This window comes from Ixodes scapularis, unplaced genomic scaffold (assembly GCF_016920785.2).
Source record: "Ixodes scapularis isolate PalLabHiFi unplaced genomic scaffold, ASM1692078v2 PGA_scaffold30__3_contigs__length_599333, whole genome shotgun sequence".
In the NCBI taxonomy this organism is placed as follows: domain Eukaryota; kingdom Metazoa; phylum Arthropoda; class Arachnida; order Ixodida; family Ixodidae; genus Ixodes; species Ixodes scapularis.
The window spans coordinates 163,579-184,733 of record NW_024609858.1 but is presented as its reverse complement, the minus strand read 5'-3'; the positions used below and the strand labels follow the sequence as shown (position 1 = coordinate 184,733).

The window sequence follows — 21,155 nt, the reverse complement described above, 5'->3', positions numbered from 1 at the left end:
GCCCACCTTAAGTGAAAGGCACCTCCTCATTTGCCTTCTATACATCCAAATGAATGGTTAAACTATCTCTATATACGTCTCTGAAGCAGAGGACGTATGAGCAGCAAAAACGGGCGCCACGCGGCAGTTTCCATATCAATTTGCAAGGATGCTGTGATGTGGCGGCATGGCTTTATATCGCAGTGTTCACGCAAGTTGCTATAGAAACTGCAGCACAATGCCCGTTTCCATTACTCATGGGTCCCTGCTTAACAGACCCTAATAGACAACTTTTTTTCTGGCTGAACAAACTTAATTCTGTTTTGAGGTGTCATGTGCTAAACAGTCCCTGATAAACAACATTTTTGAGGGTCGAATAAACTTGCGTCATAAATGTTACCAATGTTTCATGAATGGCATACCAGCTTATGATTAATGGGCCTGTGCAGAGGAAATCATGAAATATCTGTTTTGTATGTGTAGCCATCCATATAGAAAATCATGATTTATTTTGCAACATATTTAGATGAACTTCTGATAATTTGAGCTTTTGATAATTCATGCAAAATTTGTGGCTTCCTGGAGTTTGAAATAATGAGAGTCTACTGTATGTCACATTCAAATTAATGGTTTAGCTGCTTGAGCTTAATTGTATCTGAACCTTTTCCTTTGGCAGTGCATTAAATGTAAAATAGTACAGCAATGTATAGGCTCTAGTTTGTGCACTGGCACAGGCTTGTGCAAATAAGTCAAACTAGCATTAAAGGGAGCTTGAAGCACTTTGTAAGAAATCTGAGTTAGGAGCAGACTTACATAGCATTTTGGCTCGTTAATTCAGTAATCGCACTAAACTTGGGCAAAAGTCAGCATAAACTGCATTTATTTTGAATATGTGCAGCAATTATAGCAGGGCATGCACTGAGCCTTCCTTCCACATGTAACCTGTCCAAAGCTTTGTGACATCATCGTTGGCATCCCCAAGTCAGCCTATTGGCAAGCATGGGTTGTCGGACCCTGCTAATGACGTCACTTTCGGTAGTCTTTATCTCCATTCTTTCGCTCTGCTTTGCTCAGTCTGTTGCAATGAGCGGGGCAACGCCGACATTTTAATTAACGACTACGACGCTGCTACTAGCAAGATTAACACAAAACTTTGACTTGACTCGGGATCTCTTTGGCTGGGTCTTTGGTGGCTCATGGACTGGGAAGCGCAGTTTGTGGATAAGCGTCCCAGCGTGTCCCTACTTGGCAACATGTGCGGCTTGGCATATCAAGTTCAATTCTAGCAGCCAAACACGGTATCCTGGCAACAGCAGTTAGACCAAGGCGTAATTCAAATGTAGTCTAGATTGTGTTTACCGTTTATAAATGTCCAGGCACGCCTGTCAATTAGCCCATCCAGAGGCTTTTGGAGATGGTCACGAGAGCCAGCAGTTTGTCTTGGGCAGCTCACTGTCAGCCACTCTGTCCCTCTGTGCGCAGTGCCACCTTCATGAGCTCCCACTGAAGAAAAGAAACAATCTGAAAATTGTAATGACTGCAATGAGAACCAATCAGAACATCCCAGCAGCAGATGATACAGCATGCTGTCTGGAATGCACCTCTGCATTCTAGCATTCTATACCACCCACTCATTAAAGGTAAAGACAGCATTAAATGACGCCACAGTAGCCAGCATGCCCTGCTGTCGGATGAGACAACCCTGGCGGTTGGTTGAACAACTTCTGGCAAAAAATATGAGCTAAAGGCAAATGTCATTGCTCTCGCAACATCCAAAATCCTGGCTGCTAAAGCTTCTGTGGACTGTCAAGCTGAGGGATATTCTCTTCCCTGCAGCAGAAACTACCTCAATAGCCATGATGTCCACAACCTGTAAAAAAATCCCATGGAAAGTCCATTCAGGAGCAAATGGGTAGCTCTAGAGACAACCTGTCGCACTATGAAACCATTTCGCAAATCTGCCATAAGCAGTACTGCCATAAGCAGCAGCACTTCACTTAGAGTACAGAAGTTTGTGTTTTTCATACATTTCGAGATGAAATTGTATCTCTGGATTCTCCCAAGACTATATAGTTTCCAAGCAGAGATTTACATTGGCAAGCTGGCTGAGTTCCTGAGTAGGAAGGTTTATGTGTCACACCACACGTGTCTTTTGCTGACATTCAGACAAAGGAAGGCTGAATATCTTTGATCGATGGTGATTAGGGTGGAAATCTTCAGGCTTTTGCAATCGCCAACTTCCTCAACATTACCATTTTTCTAGTTCATAGACACCCTGCACGAGGTTGAGTTGGGTACCAATGGTCATTAACAACTGCATGAGTGACCTGCACACGTATCTGGTAACTACTGGGTGTATCAAGGAGTGGCCAGGCTCTTTAAATTGACCGGAAAATTCAGTTTCTTAACCTATTGCACTATGACTTGTGCGGCGTTGCCCACAGATGGTGCACTTTTTTGTAAAATTTGCAAAGAGCAAACTTACCTGAGGAAAAAGTAAAGAAAGAAAAAGGCTTAGCTCCTATGGAAATGCGGCGAAGGCAAAGGTTTTCAAACAATACGGCACCATTTCGCACGGGAGACAAAAGATGGCACAAGCGGCCACAATGCCAACTGCGCCAACGAACGAGCATACGGCACCGAAAGCTGGCGTCTTTAGCAGACAATCTTTTCAACTGAAAAGTACAGTGCATTCCGCAGGCGGCGACAGTCGCAGAAACAAAAACAGGCGCGGTAACAACAAGGAACTGCAAAGCAGATGACATCGGTACTCCGAAAAAAAAACAGTCAAAATATCCCAACAAACCACTTTTCTAATCGATTATGTGTCCATTCAATATGTTTTATCAGCAAGGTTAATAAAATAATGCATTGGAAACTGATATCAGAAAAGCTCGTGCCACTTTTGAGTCGAAAAGATCGTCTGCTAAAGACGCCAGCTTTCGGCGCCGTATGCTCGTACGTTGGCGCAGTTGGTGTTGTGACCCCATGCGCCATCTTTTGTCTCTCTAGTGAAACGGCGCCATATTGTTTGCGAAATGCGACGAAGCCTTTAGCTTCGTCGCATTTCGATAGGAGCTAAGCCTTTTTCTTTCTTTACTTTTTCCTCAGGTAAGTTCGCTCTTTGCAAATTTTACAAAACAAAATGCACCATCCCTGAGCAACACTGCACAAAGTCGTAGTGCAATAGGTTAAGAAACCGAATTTCGCAGTCGATTTAAACAGCCTGGCCGCTCCTTGATACACCCAATATATACAACAGCCCAATTCATTCTACTGGTCAAAATGTTGGCTTACGTCCCAAAACATGGAACGTTGGTAGGTACCTATAGTCGGTGACAGGTCAAGAATGAAGTGAAAGCTCCTCCCACCTCTTTCCCCTTTATCGAAGCAAACGCTGGAAAGGAGGGCGCCTCCTCTCCAGGATTCAGTCTGCTATAGTGGAAAAAGGTGGGAGCAGCTTCCACTTCCTTACTGACCTGTCACCGACTATAGAATGTGAGCAACCAATGTGGCTTTTATCTTATTCTGGGCTCGCTTTTGTTTTTGAATGTGTTTACCTGTGTGCCTGCATTTCTTGTTTTTTTTCTTTTGGTACATACGCACAGGCGTATTTCTACCTTCACGACTGACTACATACCTCCCCTCCCCTCACCCCCCCCCGCAATAATGCCTTCGGGCAGTGCAGGGTAACCCGAAAGTAAAGAGATGTGAATGCGCCTGCAATGCTCGGCAATCCCAATTCAACTCCCTCAACTGCAATCCTCGTACAAAAAAGATGCACTCTAGCAACTGCGTGGTTGACATGCCAAAACCTAAGCTCAAACCGAGACCAAAAGAAGTTCAGAACAACGTGGTGCGCTAACACAGAGCCATTTGCACCTGCCTGCCCCCCCCCCCCCCCCCTAGCTTTCTTTTTATTGCCACAGAAAGTGGTGTACAAGAAAAGATGGGTTGCTCTTTTGTTCTAACCCAGAAGAGTAAATTGAAGGCTTTAGTAACAGCCAATGCTAATCAAACACTTTTCAGAATGCTTCTTTGTAAAAAAAAAGAAAAAAAAAAAAAAAGGACACGCTTTGTTTTTTTTTGTGTTTGCATAATTAACTAGCTCCGCAAATGCAGCTGTTCGTAATTCCGTGCACAGACCAAGCAAGGGACCATGAACACTTACCAACTATCGTACCTACCAAGTGCTCAACCCCCAGCTCTCTATGATTATCTCCAATTTAGAGTGGGCGTTTGTTCGGTATTTTACAGTTTGTAATGTTGTTTGTTTTGAAAATCAAGATGTGAGATAAATCCAGCAGGGCGCTGTGGAAGCAGTGCAAGGGCCCTGTTTCACCTTTTACAAAGCATCCTGTCTCCAATGGCAGCAGAGGAACGGGGGGAGGGCTGATGCGCCTGCAGGCCCTTGCGGTGTTGACAGCTGCCATCCGGACTGGCAGCTCATCGGCAGCTTTTAGTCACCTGCAGTTTTTTCGTCATCATACAGACTTCCTGCAACATCATGAATAAGACTCAGACTGACATTCTGGAACAAAAAAGAAACCAGAACTTGCTTCACGGATCAACAAAAGAACAAGTGCAACATGACGCTTCTCTTGTCGTCGACAGTGCAAAGACCATGACGACACCACCATTAAACTCAACCAAATAAGAAAAATTAACTTCTGCATGAAGTAATTGTATTAAGAACAGTGTGCATGTGGGCTTAGATACCTACCGGTGCCTTAAAAGATCCCGGGAACTTCAAAACAAATTAAACACCACCTAGAAATAGCACAGCTCGCTTGATAGGCACATGCACAGCAATCAACAAGCCTTTTGACGTGTTCTGTAGTGCTGGGATAGAAATCAAGAATCAACACCGGAGATGTGGTCAAAATACTTTGGGGTAGTACAATGCGCAAGTTTATCCTGAAGCCACTGTTGATTACATTCACCTAAGGTGTTAAAGCTGGTTCACACTGTTGCAACCGACTATGACCAAGTTGAAAAAAAACGGGGTTTTAAGTTGCTTACGAATAACACTGCTGCTGCGCAGCACGATCATAAGCTGTCACAAGAGGCTTGAAGACTGGCTTTGTCAGACTCAGTCCTAGCGGGTAGCAACAGTGTGGACCAGCCTTTTAGACTAAAATTGTACCCAGCACTGGGTTTTGGACATGGTTCCAAGAATGCTTTAAGAGACTCCTCCCTTCAACTTTAACAGAACCTCAAGTATTTAAAAGTTGAAGTAGGAAGCCTTCACATTCAAAGCTGGATCTCCTTGATTTGAATGTGTCTCCACTGTACAAGCGAGAGCGCCTGGCAGGTGTGGGAGTTGGCTTGTGGCTGTCCCTATTTGCACACCGAGTGTGGATAGTGGTGGATTCTAATCCGCGCTCCGAGTGTGAATAATTTTGGATTCTTATCCGCACTCCGAGTGCGGATTGTGTTGGATTCTTATCCGCACTCAAAGTGTGTGAGTAGACTCTAGTGCGAGTGCAGATTGCGTGCAGAGGCGCGGACGCTGTACGGGGGTACTAGGAGATTAGGGTACGAAGGCGTTGGCACGAAGCCGTTGAGTGTGTTGGATTTTATTTATCTGCACTTCGCGTGTGGTGCGATTTTGTCGCGCTATGAACAGAGTGGTTTAGAAGTTCTCAACTTTGTGTTGTGAATGACACTGACTTTGAGCCTCGACGAGTTTATAAAAATATTGGTGGTTCTGGTTTCAGAATTATAATAATTTCAAGCAAATGTTTATGCTTCTATTAAAACAAAATTAATTAGCATTGGGTGGTGCACTTCAGATTAAACGGTACTCACGCCACAGGGATCGGACACAGGCGATCAATGTATGTGTATGTGTTTGTTGCGGGGGGGAGGGAGGGGTTAGGGGAAAGGGGTGGGTATCTTGTACCCACTCCAAAACTTGGAGAATCCCAAACACATCACCCCACCCCCCCCCCCCCCCCAATAAAAAAGGAAAGAAAAGAAAAAAAGTTCTCGCGATAACTTTTTTTTTTATGGTTAAATATTTTTATTGACGAAAGAAAAAAAAAAAATCTAGAGCAGCGTGCAATTTCTGACGTGTATTGTCTTGTGCTTAGGTGATGGGGGCAGTGGCATAGGAAAAGGGGAGGGGGGGGGGGGCTGCAGGAAAATCAGTCATTTCCAGTAAACAATATTATTAAAAAAAAAGAACCCCCCTCTCCTATGCCACTGCCCCCATGACCTCAGCACAAGACTATACACGTCTTCTGAACATTTTCAACACTACTAGATGAGGGAATGCTTGAAACGTCCCAGGCATGGGTGTACCAGCCGGGGGGGCAAGGAATGTGTTTTGCAGCCCCCCCCCCCCCCCCCCTTAAACAGCCCCCACTGGGCAGGGCAATACCAAGGGCACCGCCCCCCCGACTCGGGGGGGGGTGTCGTTTGTTCCCTCACTTCAAAACAAGTTGGTACGCCACTGGTCCCCGGCCATTTGTTACTGTAGATTTTTTCTTTTTTAATAGAATGATGTGCACGTTTGTAAGTAGACGATAGATGTCATGGCTGTTTTGGGTGCGGCAGCAGCGGAAGTTTTGGACATCTGTGAGTGTGTGCGGGGGGGGGGGCAAGCAATTGCATTTTGAAAATTGTTTGCTTGCCACCCCCCTTCCCTTCCTACATTACTGCCCCCACCAGCTAAGCACCATAGAATGTTAATGTGCTGACCATGGCAAAGCTTCCGTTTTCGGAGTGCAAAAAGGGACAGCCGTGCAAGTTTTCATTGCGAGCTGTCCACTATACAAGCGAGAGCACCTGCCAGGTGTGCGATTTTTACACTGCAACTTTCTTGAGCATTTTAATCAAATCGTATAACCTATATCTTGTAAACCCTGATATGGGGAACGCCAAAAAACAAACGAACAACTCAGGGTTTACAAGATGTCGATTAATTACCAGCTCGCCTGCACTCTATCACTGCTTACATATGACCTCTTTCCTCAGCCATGTAACGTACGTGTGCACCCCCGGGTTCTAGAAGTCACGAATATGACCGGGGTAAACTAAAACGCCATTAAGGCAAACAATAATAATCTTCATTAGCTACAGTAGTAGTACTCTGGGTGGCTCGCAAGGCTAGACATATATGCAGGGCCCGTAAGGGAGAAAACAACGGAAGTGACGAGCTTAACAGGGTCCTGTCAACACTTTAAAGCAACTCTAGGCCCGCGCGCCTGAACACCGACGACACGCAGAGCAGGCCGGCGCGGGGCACACGCCGTACGCGAGCGCTACGACGACGCCCAGCTTGGAGCGTGTTCTAACAACCCGCTGAAACCCGCTAAACGCCAGCACCCTAACCGCGCCATCCCGCTGGACGCAGCTCAAAAAGCCAGCGCGCGCTGACCGAGATACGCTGTCGCAAGCGTGAGAAAGGACGAGACGACACGTCAAAGTAAAAACCATCCAATTCTTCACGCGTGTCGCCGTCCCGAACACATTCAAGGCGTTCGTTCTAAGATCCGTATCCAAGCGTTTGACAGCACAGCTCAGTTTAGCGCGCCTGGCACTTACAGCGTGTCCGAAGGGCTCGCCGATAGCAACGCGAACTTTCGAAACAATCTGATCAGCGTCTCTGCAGCGCTCCGGCAGAGGAGTGCAACTTCCTATACCGCCCATGGAACGCAAATTGGAAAACCCTGGGAGGCCGCAGCGCCATTTGAATCCCCTGGTATCTGGTGGCTGTACTAAAATCAACATGGCGGCACAGCGAAACCAAAACCGAAACTGCACGGCAGCGCCATTGTGTTTGGATGGATGGGCGGTAGCTTGCGCCACCTAGAGTTAAAAGTATATATATTGTAGCTTTTTTTTTTTTTTTTTTTTTTTTTGCCCGGGATGCGCGTTGCTTTGCTAGGCTTCTGCTGCTTTGCGGCTGGTTTTCGCATTTCAATGCTGGTTAATGTGCGTTGAAACGCACACAAGCCAGCACTGAAAAGCGAGACCAGCAGCAAAGCAGCAGAAACCTAGCAAAGCAACGAAAGTGACACATACACAAAAAATATGCAATGCTTGTCCTTTTGCGTTCATTTTTATTCAACAGACAGTAGAAAATACAGACGAAATTTCTCACTGTTTTGCACACGAGAAACAAAGAAATGAACAACAATATAAGATAAAACGTTAAGGTTACGTGCGACGAAGGTGATGATATGTGTCCTTGCAAATTTGATTATATAAGTAAGCATATAAGTAAAGACCGACGACGGTGTCTTAATTGCAACTAAAGGAAACTAAGCAATGAGTACCAAGAAAAACAGCTCAGCTCTTTGGTATTGAGTCTTCATCGAGAACCTGCCCATTCGTTTTTAATATTATCACTTAAATTTAGGAGTGAGTCACTGCTAAACGAAACGGGAAACCAGAGCGGATCGTTCTATCGCTCATCCTCAGTTAATCGAACAATATTTAGGCTCATATTTTCACTCCTCGCGAACAGACGCGTGAATCGCTGATAACAGTGCCAAATAAACAGCTCACAGCAAAAAGTTTGCCATCTTTTAAAGTGAGCATATGTGCTCGATCTTGATATGAAAAAGTCTACACAGAAGTCTCCAGTAATTTGACAATGACATATTTCTCGCGGCGAGTGAAGAGCAATCTTTGCTTTTGTGATTGGAAACCATTGTAGCTATTGCCAAAATCAAACAATACTCACTACCACTGCGACAGTTAGGTTTTGTTGCAAACATCTAATCAGAAACTTAAGCAAGAGAAGACCAAAAGAGCGTACCGCACGTCCATTCGAACTCGAAACCGTTGAAACCGGCTTTCGGCAGTCATTGTTTCCCCACTTGGCACATCAGGTGGTGTGCTGATGACGAAAATCCATGCTTGACCACATTACACCAACAACAAGTTCCCACGAAAAAGAAAAGATAGCCGCGCGCGCACGAACGCACGAACGCGGGACGAATCTCGCGCCGCGACGCACTCCCAAAAGCGAAACAGCTCCGACTCGCGTCCCTCGCGCGTTCTAACGGTCCACCGACTTCCCGGCGCCAGCGGCCAGCGCATCTCGAGGCGCGAGACGCGGGTTCGGGAAGAGAGAAAGCGCGCCCAGACACGTTGAAAGAGTGAAAGAGAAATTTACGATAACAAGCTTTAAACCCATTCACACCTTCAAAACAACTTCCACTTTATTTCGCTTCATTAAATATATGAATCATATTTATTTAAAATGAAATAACAAGTGCCAACAGCCGCTGGGAGCGCGGCAATCGGAAGCAGTTCGCCGGACCGGACAAACGTCATAAGTATACGCGGCGGGACGGAAGTAGCCGAGAGCTTCACCCCACTGGCTCCGGTATCGCAGAACATTAACGGGATTCTCAAGATAGCGGCTAGCATTTACGCAAGGCTTGAACGAACAGCCTCCACAAGCGATAGCGATCGTTTCCCGAAGGCAGCCAGCATTCCTCAGAACTGCGACGCGACAGGAAATCGCGGAGACCGCTCAAGCGTCGAAAAAAGTTAAATATCATCCGAATTACGGTGGCAACGTAAGCTACGGTGCTCGGAAGATCATCCATGACATGTACATGATACTCTTCGGGCATGCATTATGAATATGAAATCGAGAAAAACTTACCCAAACAATCATTTGACCCACGCACGTTGAAGGTTCAAACAGGCCTTTGTCTGCACGGACGGGACGGAAAAGAATCCAGACCTCAGAAGCTGCTTGCGGCTTTGGATCAAACTTTGGATTGGCTGTGGCTTTGGATCGGACAAGTATACGACTGCGCCATATAGTTTCGGTTTCGGCCCAACTCTACTGTGGTTTATATTTCGGTGGCCGGTGTCGCTACCGTGGCCAGCCATACTGGATCGAGTTATCTTGTTCGGGTTTACTACAGTTGATCGAATGCCAATTCATCGAAGCACGTTTTAGAGAACAGGCTCGTTTTATCGAAGCACGGTTTAGAGAAAGAAGAGACTCAGTTTAGAGAAATGCCGTTTATCGCAAAGGGGACGCTATTGAAAAAAGGGTTTTCTACTTCGCGCGTGTATCAATGGTGCGTGTGTTAACCCAAGCCCCCCGCTGCGCTCCCGCCGCTTCGCGGCGGCAGTCTGCGGCGGCTCATTACAAAAATGTTAACTCACCAGACTTATCCGCACACGCCGCTTCGCGGCGACCGAATTCGCTAAAAGGAGGCTCACCGCCATTTTCTCTAAACTTGGTTTCTTTATAAAGGCATTCGATGAACTGGGGTCGGTAAAACGGCGTTCGCTAAAACGAGCTTCTCTAAACCGCATGATTTCGATCTTGTTCTCTACGCAGTTTGAAGTCAATTTTTTGGGCGAGCAGACATACCAATCTTCCGGTATCTTTCCTAAAAAAAAAAAATGCAAATCGCGAAAGTTGTAGCTTTATTCAAATCAGGAAACAAAAATGAGTTGGGAAATTACCGTCCTATATCCATTCTTCCAGTATTCTCAAAAGGGTTAGAAAAGATTATTCACTCCCGCATTATTAATTTCTGTGATAAGCACTCGCTCATTACTGACTGTCAATTTGGATTCCGAAAACATAGATCAACAGAAACAGCCTTATTAGTTCAAAAAGAACATATACTTAGAAATTTCGAAGACAAAATTTTGACGCTTGGGTTGTTTTTAGATTTCAGCAAAGCATTTGATTGCATAAATCATTTAATCCTGCTAGATAAATTATTTTCTTATGGCATTCGCGATCTTCCACTCACACTAATTAAGTCCTATTTACAGCATCGCTCCCAATTTGTGCAAATTAAAAATCAGAGATCAACACCTTTAAATATATTATCAGGGGTTCCCCAGGGAAGTATCCTCGGGCCACTTCTTTTTTTGTTATATATAAATGACATAGTGAAACTCGATTCAAGTTGCAAATATATTATCTATGCAGACGACACCAGTGTATTTTTTTCAGATTCATCCGAGGAGGGTCTTGTAAATAAAGCAAATGCGTTTCTTATAAAATTAAAAACATGGGCTGAAGTAAATTGTTTAACTATTAATGTCTCAAAAACAAAAGCAATAATATTTCGCCCACGTGGTTCGAGCGATAGATTATACAATCCTCTCAACTTTGGATCCTTGCACATTGAATTTGTAAATAGTGTTAAAACACTTGGAGTTATTTTTTGTGATAATATGCTCTGGACTAACCATATAAGAAAGCTCTGCTCTAAACTGGGTAAATCTGTAGGAATTATGAACAAACATAGACATGTTCTACCGAAAAGCGTAAAAAGGGTTTTATATAACTCATTATTTTATTCCCATTTGTGTTATTGCAATCTCGTCTGGGGAAATACGTCTGATTCAAATTTAAATATGATACATTTATTACAAAAAAAGGTGATACGAATAACAGCAGATGTTTCTTACATTCATCACACCGAATCATTGTTTCAATTATATAGGATCCTTAACATACAGCAAATTTATAACTACCGTTTAACAATAGCTTACAGAAATGCTACTTACGGCCGTTCCAGTACAATTCTTCAACTATCTGAATTAAAAGAAACAGAGAATCATTACCCGTCTAGACATCACCAACCTTGGAAAATTCCGAAATGCAGGACAAATTATGGAAAACAAACAATGCGTTATGCTTTACCTTTTTTGTTGAATGAATATTGTGATCAAAATATAGATGTAGTGAGTATGTCAAACAGCAGTATACTCAATTTGTATTTTAATACTTAAGAATGTATTCCTTATGTGCGCACTATATTTGCATTGTTTATTTCTGAACGCATTTTATTTGTTTTTGTGTTCCGTCATAGCTGCTGAGTGGGGGGTCCGGAGCTCGTCAAGCTGCATTCCTGCAGCTTTTTCTCCGGCCTCCCATTCACCACATGTATCTGTGGTGAGAATAAAGTTTGTATTGTATTGTATTATTGTATTGTAATGTCCCAACTTCTACCCCTGTTATACGTTCCATGATAACCTTTGCTTGCTGACTGAAATCTATGTCAACTTATGTGCAAAAAAGAAAAAAAGGAACAGGGTGTTCGACATCTTAATTTAACTTGATTTTTTTTATGTGAGGATATGCAATATCTTAATTAATTATTGGACATTTGTTTTGAGTTTTTATGTTTTGCTTAAAAATGATTTGTATTTCTATTTTTTTTTTTTGTCTGAAGCTTTGGTCGAGTTGCGGGGCTCAGTAACAGCGGGTTATATTGAGATTTTCATACACCAGTGACTTAGGTAGAGGGGAGGCAGGGGGAGCTGTCAGGGGGGAGCCCTCTTCCTCCTGCCTCTTTTCCATCCTTGTCCCTCCTCCTCCTCCCTCCTCCCCTTCTCCTCCTCCTCCCTCTCGCTTGGTGCATTGTGGGAGACGTCCCATAATGCAACACGCGCGGCACCGCGGTGCATTATGGCACGTTTCCCATAATACACCGCGCGGTTACGCCGACGGCGACGCGTCACGCCGACGCGTTATGGCTACCGTTACGGTCGCCGTCGCCGTATCGCTTTTTCGTTACGCGACGCAAAGGCGTGACGAAAAAGTGTTAGTTACGCGACGCTGACGTGTCACGAAAAAGCGCTACGCCGACGCATCACGAAAAAGCGTTATGCTGACGCGTTACACGACGCCGAGGTGTCACAAACAAGCGTTACGCCGACGCGTCACGAAAAAGTGTTACGCGAGCGTCACGAAAATCATCACGCCGACGCGTCACGAAAAAGCGTTATGCGGACGCCTTACGCGACGCCAAGGTGTTACGAAAAAGCGTTACGCGACGCCGAGGCCGAGGCGTCCCAAAAAAACGTTATGACGATGCGTTCCACGACGCCTCGGCGTCAGCGTAACGCTTTTTCGTGACGCCTCGGCGTCGCGTAACGCTTTTTCGTGACGCCTCGGCGTCGCGTAACGCGTAGGCGTAACGCTTTTTCGTGACGCTTCGGCGTCGCGTAACGTTTCCACGTAACGCTTTTTCGTGACGCACCGGCGTCGCGTAACACTTTTTCGTGACGCGTCGCGTAACATGTCGGCGTAACGCTTTTTTTGTGGCGCTTTACTGTTAAGCCGATGGCAACACCGCTCAAGCCAGAAACGGATGCCTAAGAGCAGCGCTCGAAGGTGAAAGAAACATCAATCAATTCAGATTTTAAAGTCTGATGGTTAAGGTTTTATAGGCAAAAATGCCTATGTGTCTAAATATTCCTAGTACATATGGAAGAATCCCGGCGATGTTGCCGCGACTTGGCTGGTGCAGTGCCGTCACTCGGTGGTTGCAAAACAGAGTCCGATATAGAACTTCATATATTTTCAGCAATATATTTTGGAAGCTGGCAGAAACGGCAAATGTTGCCGTCATGTGGCCGTCATGTAGCCGGGATGCAGCAATATCTTTTGGAAGCTGGCAGAAACGGCCAATGTTGCCGTCATGTAGCCAGGATGCAGCAATATCTTTTGGAAGCTGGCAGAAACGGCCAATGTTGCCGTCATGTAGCCGGGATGCAGCAATATCTTTTGTAAGCTGGCAGAAACGGCCAATGTTGCCGTCATGTAGCCGGGATGCCGCAATATTGGTTGGACGCTGGCAGAAACGGCCAATGTTGCCGTCATGTAGCCAGTTTAGTTCCGCCATCATGAATGCTGGCTCTAGACTGGTCAAGCTGGGCCCATATGGGGCCACCTTAACCATGCTGAGACCAATGTCGGCACAATATCTTGTGCTGCCTGGGGCCTGCTGCCTGAACCCGCCACTCGATCAGCGCGAAGGGGAACATCACAATTCGGACGAGAAGACAAGATAAATACAGATCGAGCCATGGCATCGTAGAAGACATTTTTCTACATTAGTCGCGAAGAAAATAAACAAGCTGCACGCTGAAAGTTGTGCAACACGGTGCAGTCGGCGTATATCATCGAACTTTATTCGCCATCTGAAGAGGAAACGCGAGAATGAGAATGCGAAGGGTGGAAAAGGGCAGGCGAACCAGCCAAAAATTGAATTAAATATGATAAGAAATATCGAGATTCGTAAAGCAAGCGTGAACTTATGTGTTTTAAAACAGGTTTCGTCACATGGTCTATATGGTCCCTCGTGCTGCGCCGCAGAGGTTGCATTTTGTCAGAGGATGTGTTCTGCCGCTGTGCATGGAGTCGCTTCCAGCAGTGTACTAGCTGTGTTGCTATATTTGAAGAATACAGTAATATAGCTTATTCCTGCGCCACGCATGAACTAGATATTTTTTATGGTCTTATCAAACAAACACGCCGGCCGCGTATGTCTTAAAAGTCAAATGCAAAAAGTTAAAAAAAGAAAAGAAAATGAGTGGATTTAAGTTTTGCTGTTTGTTGCGAGCCACGTGGTCGCGAGACCGATGTCTTAAACAAGCACTGACATATCAAGGGACTTTTTCGATGTTTGCAGTATATTGTAAATAAACACTTTCTGCCACCAGCGGTCCGCTTAGTAAAAATCAGTGCTTTTTTGAGAAATTGAGCATTTTTTTTTGCAATTGTCTTTGCATTTGATAATGTCAGCTTTATGCTGCTTATGCCGGCAACAAAATGTAGCTGTCAAGTGCCAATTTTTACGTTTAGGAATTAAAGGAATGGAATGGAACGATTTAGCCATTCCAGGAGTGGGAATGGGCTCAGTCTCCATTCCTAGGAATTGAAAGGAATTGAATTATCGAAAACTCTAATTCCCCGGAATGGAATTGGAATGGAATGGGGGTACCCATTCTGCAACACTGAAATCCTGTGTAAACGATGAGAATCGCCTTTGAAAACACAGGAAAGTTTTTGCGAAAGCGCAGCACCGTAGAAAAAGGCACAACTCGTCGAACGCAAATCTCGCCGGTCTTGCGGCCTGATCAAAGTTTCCTTGGCACGCCTAACGTATGTGTCTCTGTGCCTTCGCACGCTTGCATATTTATCAAGAATCGATGCCGCGGCAAAGCTTTGAAGGTACGTCGCACATAGACGACTTATCGATCACTCATCCGTTCCAGCGAGTTGCTATCAATAGAAACTAAATCGGTTGTTGCTCTAATGCACGATGAACCATGGCCATGTTCCAAATCTACTCGAACAGATCGCATGACTGCACAAATAGGGCAATGCTGTGGAGGAAGGCAGATTTTCGAAAGGCAAAGTATGAAGCGGCGAGATCGAAAGTTTTTCAAACTCGGCCCGTCGATATGGTTGTGTGCGATGTGTCGCCGTCGCCATAGCCCCCCACCCCTCCTTTGCGGTCAATGGATCACGCGCCTCTGGACCGCAGGTGCCGCAAGTTACAAATATAGTCCTAGGAGTAAAGTAAAATGCTGCTCCAGAGGCACATACATCTTCATGCACGTTGCACTCACGAAACAAAACTCACACGGCGTTGATTCTTGATCGGTATTCAAGCGTGCGAACGCAGAAACGCGTGCGAACGCAGAAACGCAAGGAAGCTTTGATCACGCCGCGAGACCGGCGAGGCTTGCGTTCGACGAGTTGCTCCTTTTTCTTGCGGTGCTGCTCTTTCGTAAAAATTTCTTTGTGTTCTCAAAGGCGATTCTAACCATTCGGGGTTTTAACAAACTTCTTCGGCGAATGACAACGAACGAGCAGACAGCATGTCTTTAGCTCGCTGCCGCCCGGCCTCCGCAACGCTCTAAAAGGTTGACTGATTTTCCGTGTCCCAACGCGGCCGTCTGGTGGCTGCACTTGCGCTGCAGCGCGCGACCAAGCGGAGACGCGAGATCCAGCAAATTATCATTGATATCAGGGGTATTGCTTTCATGGCGTACTATTAGCCCCGGGTGCGAACACAAGCGTCGCTGCAGTCGCCACGTTGCGATTGGGTGAGGTGTACCGTGGCGTCTGGAGGAGGACTCCGCTTCACGTTCTGGCATCCGGCTCGCTTCCCTGCGCCCGTTTCCTCACGATCGTAGGTTTGTGATCATGCTGACCTCCTGTTCAGTGCTGCAATGCGATTCCCAAAAAGAAGCCGGTATTGTACTTTACCACCCGAAAACGTCGAGAATAAAGAACGCATGGACAGTCACACTAAGGATGGGAAAGACACCGCCAACATCGGTCGTTGTGTGCTGTAACCACTTTGGGAAGCGGGGCTTCGTTTACCCACTGTACAAGACGCTGGGAGAGACTTATACCGAGGGGATTTTCGTACCTTTTTCTAAACGTGTTTGTCACGTTTACATGTATAACTAGGTCATAAGTATCGAAAGCTCTTGGTGGAGGAAATTCTGTCGATGAACCTCCCCGCCCCCTCCACACGATATAAGGCGATTGGGCAAGGGGTTGTGGAAGCGGCGGTGTAAGTGTTTCAGACACTGAAATTCTGTTCTTTGCATGTTCATAAGTTAGGAGAACATCACACCCCACTTTTCGGGCATACAAATGGCATCTAAGTCAAAGGCTTTTGGGCGGTCTCACTTGTGATTCTCGCTCCATGGCCCAGAATATATTTAACATGTTACTCGAGCAGAGTACAGCTTTTTTGCTGATAGTTTTTTGTTTAGAAATCAAGATGAAAAAAAAAACTCTTAATTTCTTCAAATCATCAGCAGCGTTGATTGTTTGAGATGTAAACATATTGCGATGCCCCTGCAAGTGCGGTGACATTTCTTCTTTTTCATATACCAGCTGTGATTCATGCGCTGTCTGACCTGGAAGCCATGCTTGGAATCTTGGTTGAAGTTTCGCCTGCAGCTACAGACCATGCCTAAATAAAGCCGCATATAATCATTCACATTTTCTACGAAAAACGCGTAAAAAAAAAAAGAAAACAGAAACTAGTATGCCGACAGCTAACGCCGTCTCAGCCTCCGCAACGCGAGCAGGGCGAGTGAGGGGAAAATTTTTCAAAGAAAGCAAACAAAGAAGGTTGGAGGACAATTTATTTTCTCTAAGATATTGTATAGAAATAGCCCCCCCCCAAAAAAAAAGACAGCTCTTGCTGGCATTTCTGGATATCAAGGGTGCCTATGACAATGTGAACCAAAGGCACCTGTGGGACATAGTGGAGAGCTTAAACCTAGATGAAGGACTAACAGCACTATTCAAAACATTTACAAAGATAATAAGGGGATTATAACATGGGAAGCAAAGGCGACAGTGAAAATAGAGATAACACGAGGCCTTAGGCACGGGTGCCCGTTATCGCCTTTGCTGTTTATGTTGTATCTGAGAGGATTGGAGGATAGACTAGAGAAGAGTGGGCTTGAATTCGACCTTTCGTACAGTAAGCTAAGCCAAAAAATTCAGCAATCCTGACCGTGATTGATGTATGTGCATGATATCGTACTAATGGCTAACAACAGGACAGAGTTGCAGGAATTATTGAGCATCTGTTGTAGGGAAGGAGAGGAATTAGGTTTAGAATTCAGTAGTGAAAAATCAGCAGTCATGATTTTTAACGATGATGAAGTTGAGAGGCTGAAGATACAGAATATTACAGTTGAGAGAGCTAGTAAATACAAGTACCTAAGAGTATGGATATGTGATGGTGCAGAATATCTCGGTGAGCATGAAAAGTATATAATAGGTAAGGGCAACAGAAATGCAGCTGTAATGAAAAATAGGGCACTTTGGAATTACAACAGGTATGAGGTGGTGAGAGAGATTTGGAAAGGGGTCATGGTGCCTGGCTTGACTTTTGGAAACGCAGTGCTATGCATGAAATTCGAAGTGCATGCAAGACTAGAAATAAAACAGTGCGGGGTAGGTAGGCTGGCTTTGGGGGCACATTGCAAAACGCCAAACCAGGGAGTACAAGGAGACATGGGGTGTGTGTCATTTGAGAGCAGGGAAGCGGTGAGCAAGATAGAATTTGAGGATCGTTTGAGGCGAATGGATGGGGAGCAATGGGCACGAAAGGTTTTCAGTTATTTATGCATGAGGAGTGTAGACACACAGTGGAGACAGCGCACTAGGAAATTGAGAGGAAAGTTTTAGGGCTAGAAGAAATGCAGACAAAGACGGCTCTGGAAAGCTATAGATTAAACAAAACAGTTATTGCCAAAGAAAGCATTTATGACAATTGTAGGGGAAGCTCATTGTTGTTTGAGGCGAGGACGGGTGTTCTGCGAACCAGAACATACAGAGCGAAGTACTAGGAAATGGATACAGTGTGCACTGCTTGTGAAGAGGAGGACGAGACGGCTGAGCACTTGATACTCTACTGTAAAGGGCTTCACCCTATGCCTACCGAAGACAACATAGATTTAATAAATTCATTGGGTTTTAGAGACAGCAAAGGGAGAGTGGATTTCAAAACTGTAGAGATTACCAAGCAAAGATTAAGTGAATGGTGGCAGAAAGCGAGAGAAAACTAGGTATTTTCTTATTAACTGATGGCAAGGGGGTTTTTATAGCCTCACTTTCTTCGCAATGCGGAGTGAATATAGATTTCGCATTTAAATATCCTAAGCTTAAATGATAAAACAAAATGGCTAGGTGGTGTAAGCTACCGCCCGATCCATAAGGCTCAGCCGGATTCATCCATCCATCCATCCGGTGCTAATACTCTCACATACAATGCACTTCGTATTTGTTTAAAATTATTCTCAGTTTGCCATTGCATCTCACCGGGAGCACGATTTTGATCCTCGAGATCTCAGCCGGCTAGCACTGAGGAAGCTAAAATACCGCTAGCAGACGCATCGTCTGTTAACATAAGGGAATAAAAATGAGTTTGTTTACTACCACTCTTTAGAAAAAGCCAGTGGTATATACTAGGTAAGAGCTGGTAACCGCGTGTCACATATGTTATTAGGTACTTAGCAACCTTAGGTAGTAAAGGCCCGTTCACACTCTTGCAACCGAGTACGACCGAGAGAGACCAGACCGGTTTTTAAGCCTCTTGCGATCTCTTAGGACCAACTCCGCTGCCGCGCATCCGGTCCTAAGAAGTCGCAATAGGCTTAAAAACCGGTCCGGTCTCTCTCGGTCGGAGTCGGTCACAAGAGTGTGAACGGCGCTTGACGGTCAAGCTAGTAACGGTTGCTGGGTCAAGAAGCTAGTAACTGTTACTAGCCTCAAAGTAGAATCCGTGTACTTTACTACCTCTAGCTAGCTAGTAACTAGCGCTACTTCCCGACGGAAGACCGAAAACGCAACTATCCACGTGATTTCCGGTGAAAAAAAGTGTGAAGTTATGCCACTTACCACCAGGTGGCAGGCGTAACAAAAATTTAAAGGCCGAGGCTACATCCACGCGCGGGGACGTAGCCAAGTCGGGAGGAGATAAGGCTCCATCCACGCAAAAGGTCACGTGGCTTATAATATAAGAAGATAATTTGTTTTTATGTAGATATTATGCTTTTTTATAAGTAAATATAGGATTTAAAAATAAAGAGGTTACATTTCATTGTTGTTTTAAAGTTAATATGTCACGTGACCTTACAAATTTTTAGACAATTCATCAATTGTTTACTGTTTTCTAAGACTAATAGCAAATATCATGCATCATAAAAATAGTACCAATATATATCTTTATAGTTATGTTATCCAGCCAGGAGTCACACACACCTGTGGTCGGCGTGCGTGCCATCTGTGCGTGCGGGCGGTGCGGGTCCGGCCTCCGGGGCCTTCGCCCATGTGTGCATCGCTGCTGAGGCGAGGCGGAGAGGCTTCGTCGTGTGTGTGGTTGGCTTGGTTCCAAGCGTTCTAATGTGAGCTTATGCGTATCGAAGGGGACAAGTACGTGCCCACCGCTCCGTACGTTCTTGACTTGCGCGCACGCCCGCAATCACATAAAGGTTGTGAGGAAAGTCCCATTAATAACAAACATACTGAGAGCATTCAATCGGGAAAACTGGGTAAAAGATTCCAGAAACAGTTTATTTTATGACAAATAAAACAGTAGCCAATGCACAGATGCCACTCGTCCATGAGATCACCGATGAACACGAAGCCCTTTTTGCGGCAGAAGTCCTGCAGGGGCCACTTCACGTCTCTGTGCCGATCATTCAGCGCCTGGATCTCGGCACTCTGACTACGATGACACTCCATCGAAGAGAACCTGTTCTCCCGCCTCGGAAGGACGGAAGAAAAGGCGATCTGCATCGTCGATTGCGTTCCAAGATCTGAGCGGCCAGCCGACGATACTTGTCAACGTACACACTGGCACAAACGCTGGTGTTGTTTGTGCCAAAATCGAGCAGGGCGTCATACACGTTGGAAAAAAAAGCCTCGATCCTAATGCCACTAAACGCCCGCACTTAGACAGCCACCCGGTTATTCGATGGGAAATACTAGGACAAGTATTTCACCGTCGAATCCCCGGCCACCAAAACTTGAGGCACATCAGGAGCGCGACCGTGCTAATACTCAAACGGCCAAACGCCTTGTCCGAGAAAACAGAAAAAAATTAAAATAAAAAAAAAACGCTTCAGAGAAAGTCAGACCCGCTTGCGGAAGACCAGGCAAGCACAGTAGACAGTAGTCCGCGCACAGGAGGAACGCAAAGTGCAATGGCCGCCGAGCAGATGGAAAAACAATGGGAGGCTAGACCGGAAGTTGATCGTAGTGCGCCGGAAGTGACGTAGTGCGTGGATGGAGCCTTATCTCCTCCCGACGTGGCTACATCCCCGCGCGTGGATGTAGACACTCCCAAATTTAAACTGGAAATGAGTAATTCAGGTGGTGCTAGTCACCGTCCAACTAAACGTTTACAAAAAAAAGGAAGCCGTTATTTATAATTTATTTCAATCCTTCCACATTTGCAAGTATATACATATAAACCTGCACACCTCACATTTTTAGCACACAATCGACACAATGTATTCAACACAAACACACGTACGCTTACTTAATCACTCTAATCGCTAACTTACTGGTGGGGGCAGTGGGGATCGAAACCAGGAGGTTCCCAGCGCAAGCTTTCTAGCTGAGACGCGTTAGCCCACTCGGCCACTTCCTCCCCGCTAACGTCCTTGACTGCCCTTAAGTCTTTTATACTGACCATTTGAGTGCGTAAACTGGTCGTCGTGTATCAGCACGTCAGTTCTTCGCAGTCGCTGGGTCAGTTGCGCGACGAGGCTCATCACGGATGAATTATAAAGCTTTCTCCTGGTAAAAACTGAAGTTAGTAGTTGGAATGCCTCGAATCCTACTTCGAGGCTAAGAACATCACAAGCTCCGCAAAGTAGCAAGCCGTCTTCCTGGC

The 21,155-nt window shown here is 45.4% G+C and overlaps 1 long non-coding RNA gene across 1 annotated transcript; it reads right to left on the bottom strand.

Annotated features, from left to right (window-relative positions):
* Positions 1–1,445: 1,445 nt before the first annotated feature.
* Positions 1,446–9,667, bottom strand: LOC115311342. The gene is made up of 3 exons (XR_005717067.1): positions 9,608–9,667; positions 4,322–4,476; positions 1,446–1,482 (listed from the first exon to the last, which is right to left on the bottom strand). It is a non-coding gene; the product is annotated as an uncharacterized LOC115311342 (long non-coding RNA).
* Positions 9,668–21,155: the final 11,488 nt, after the last annotated feature.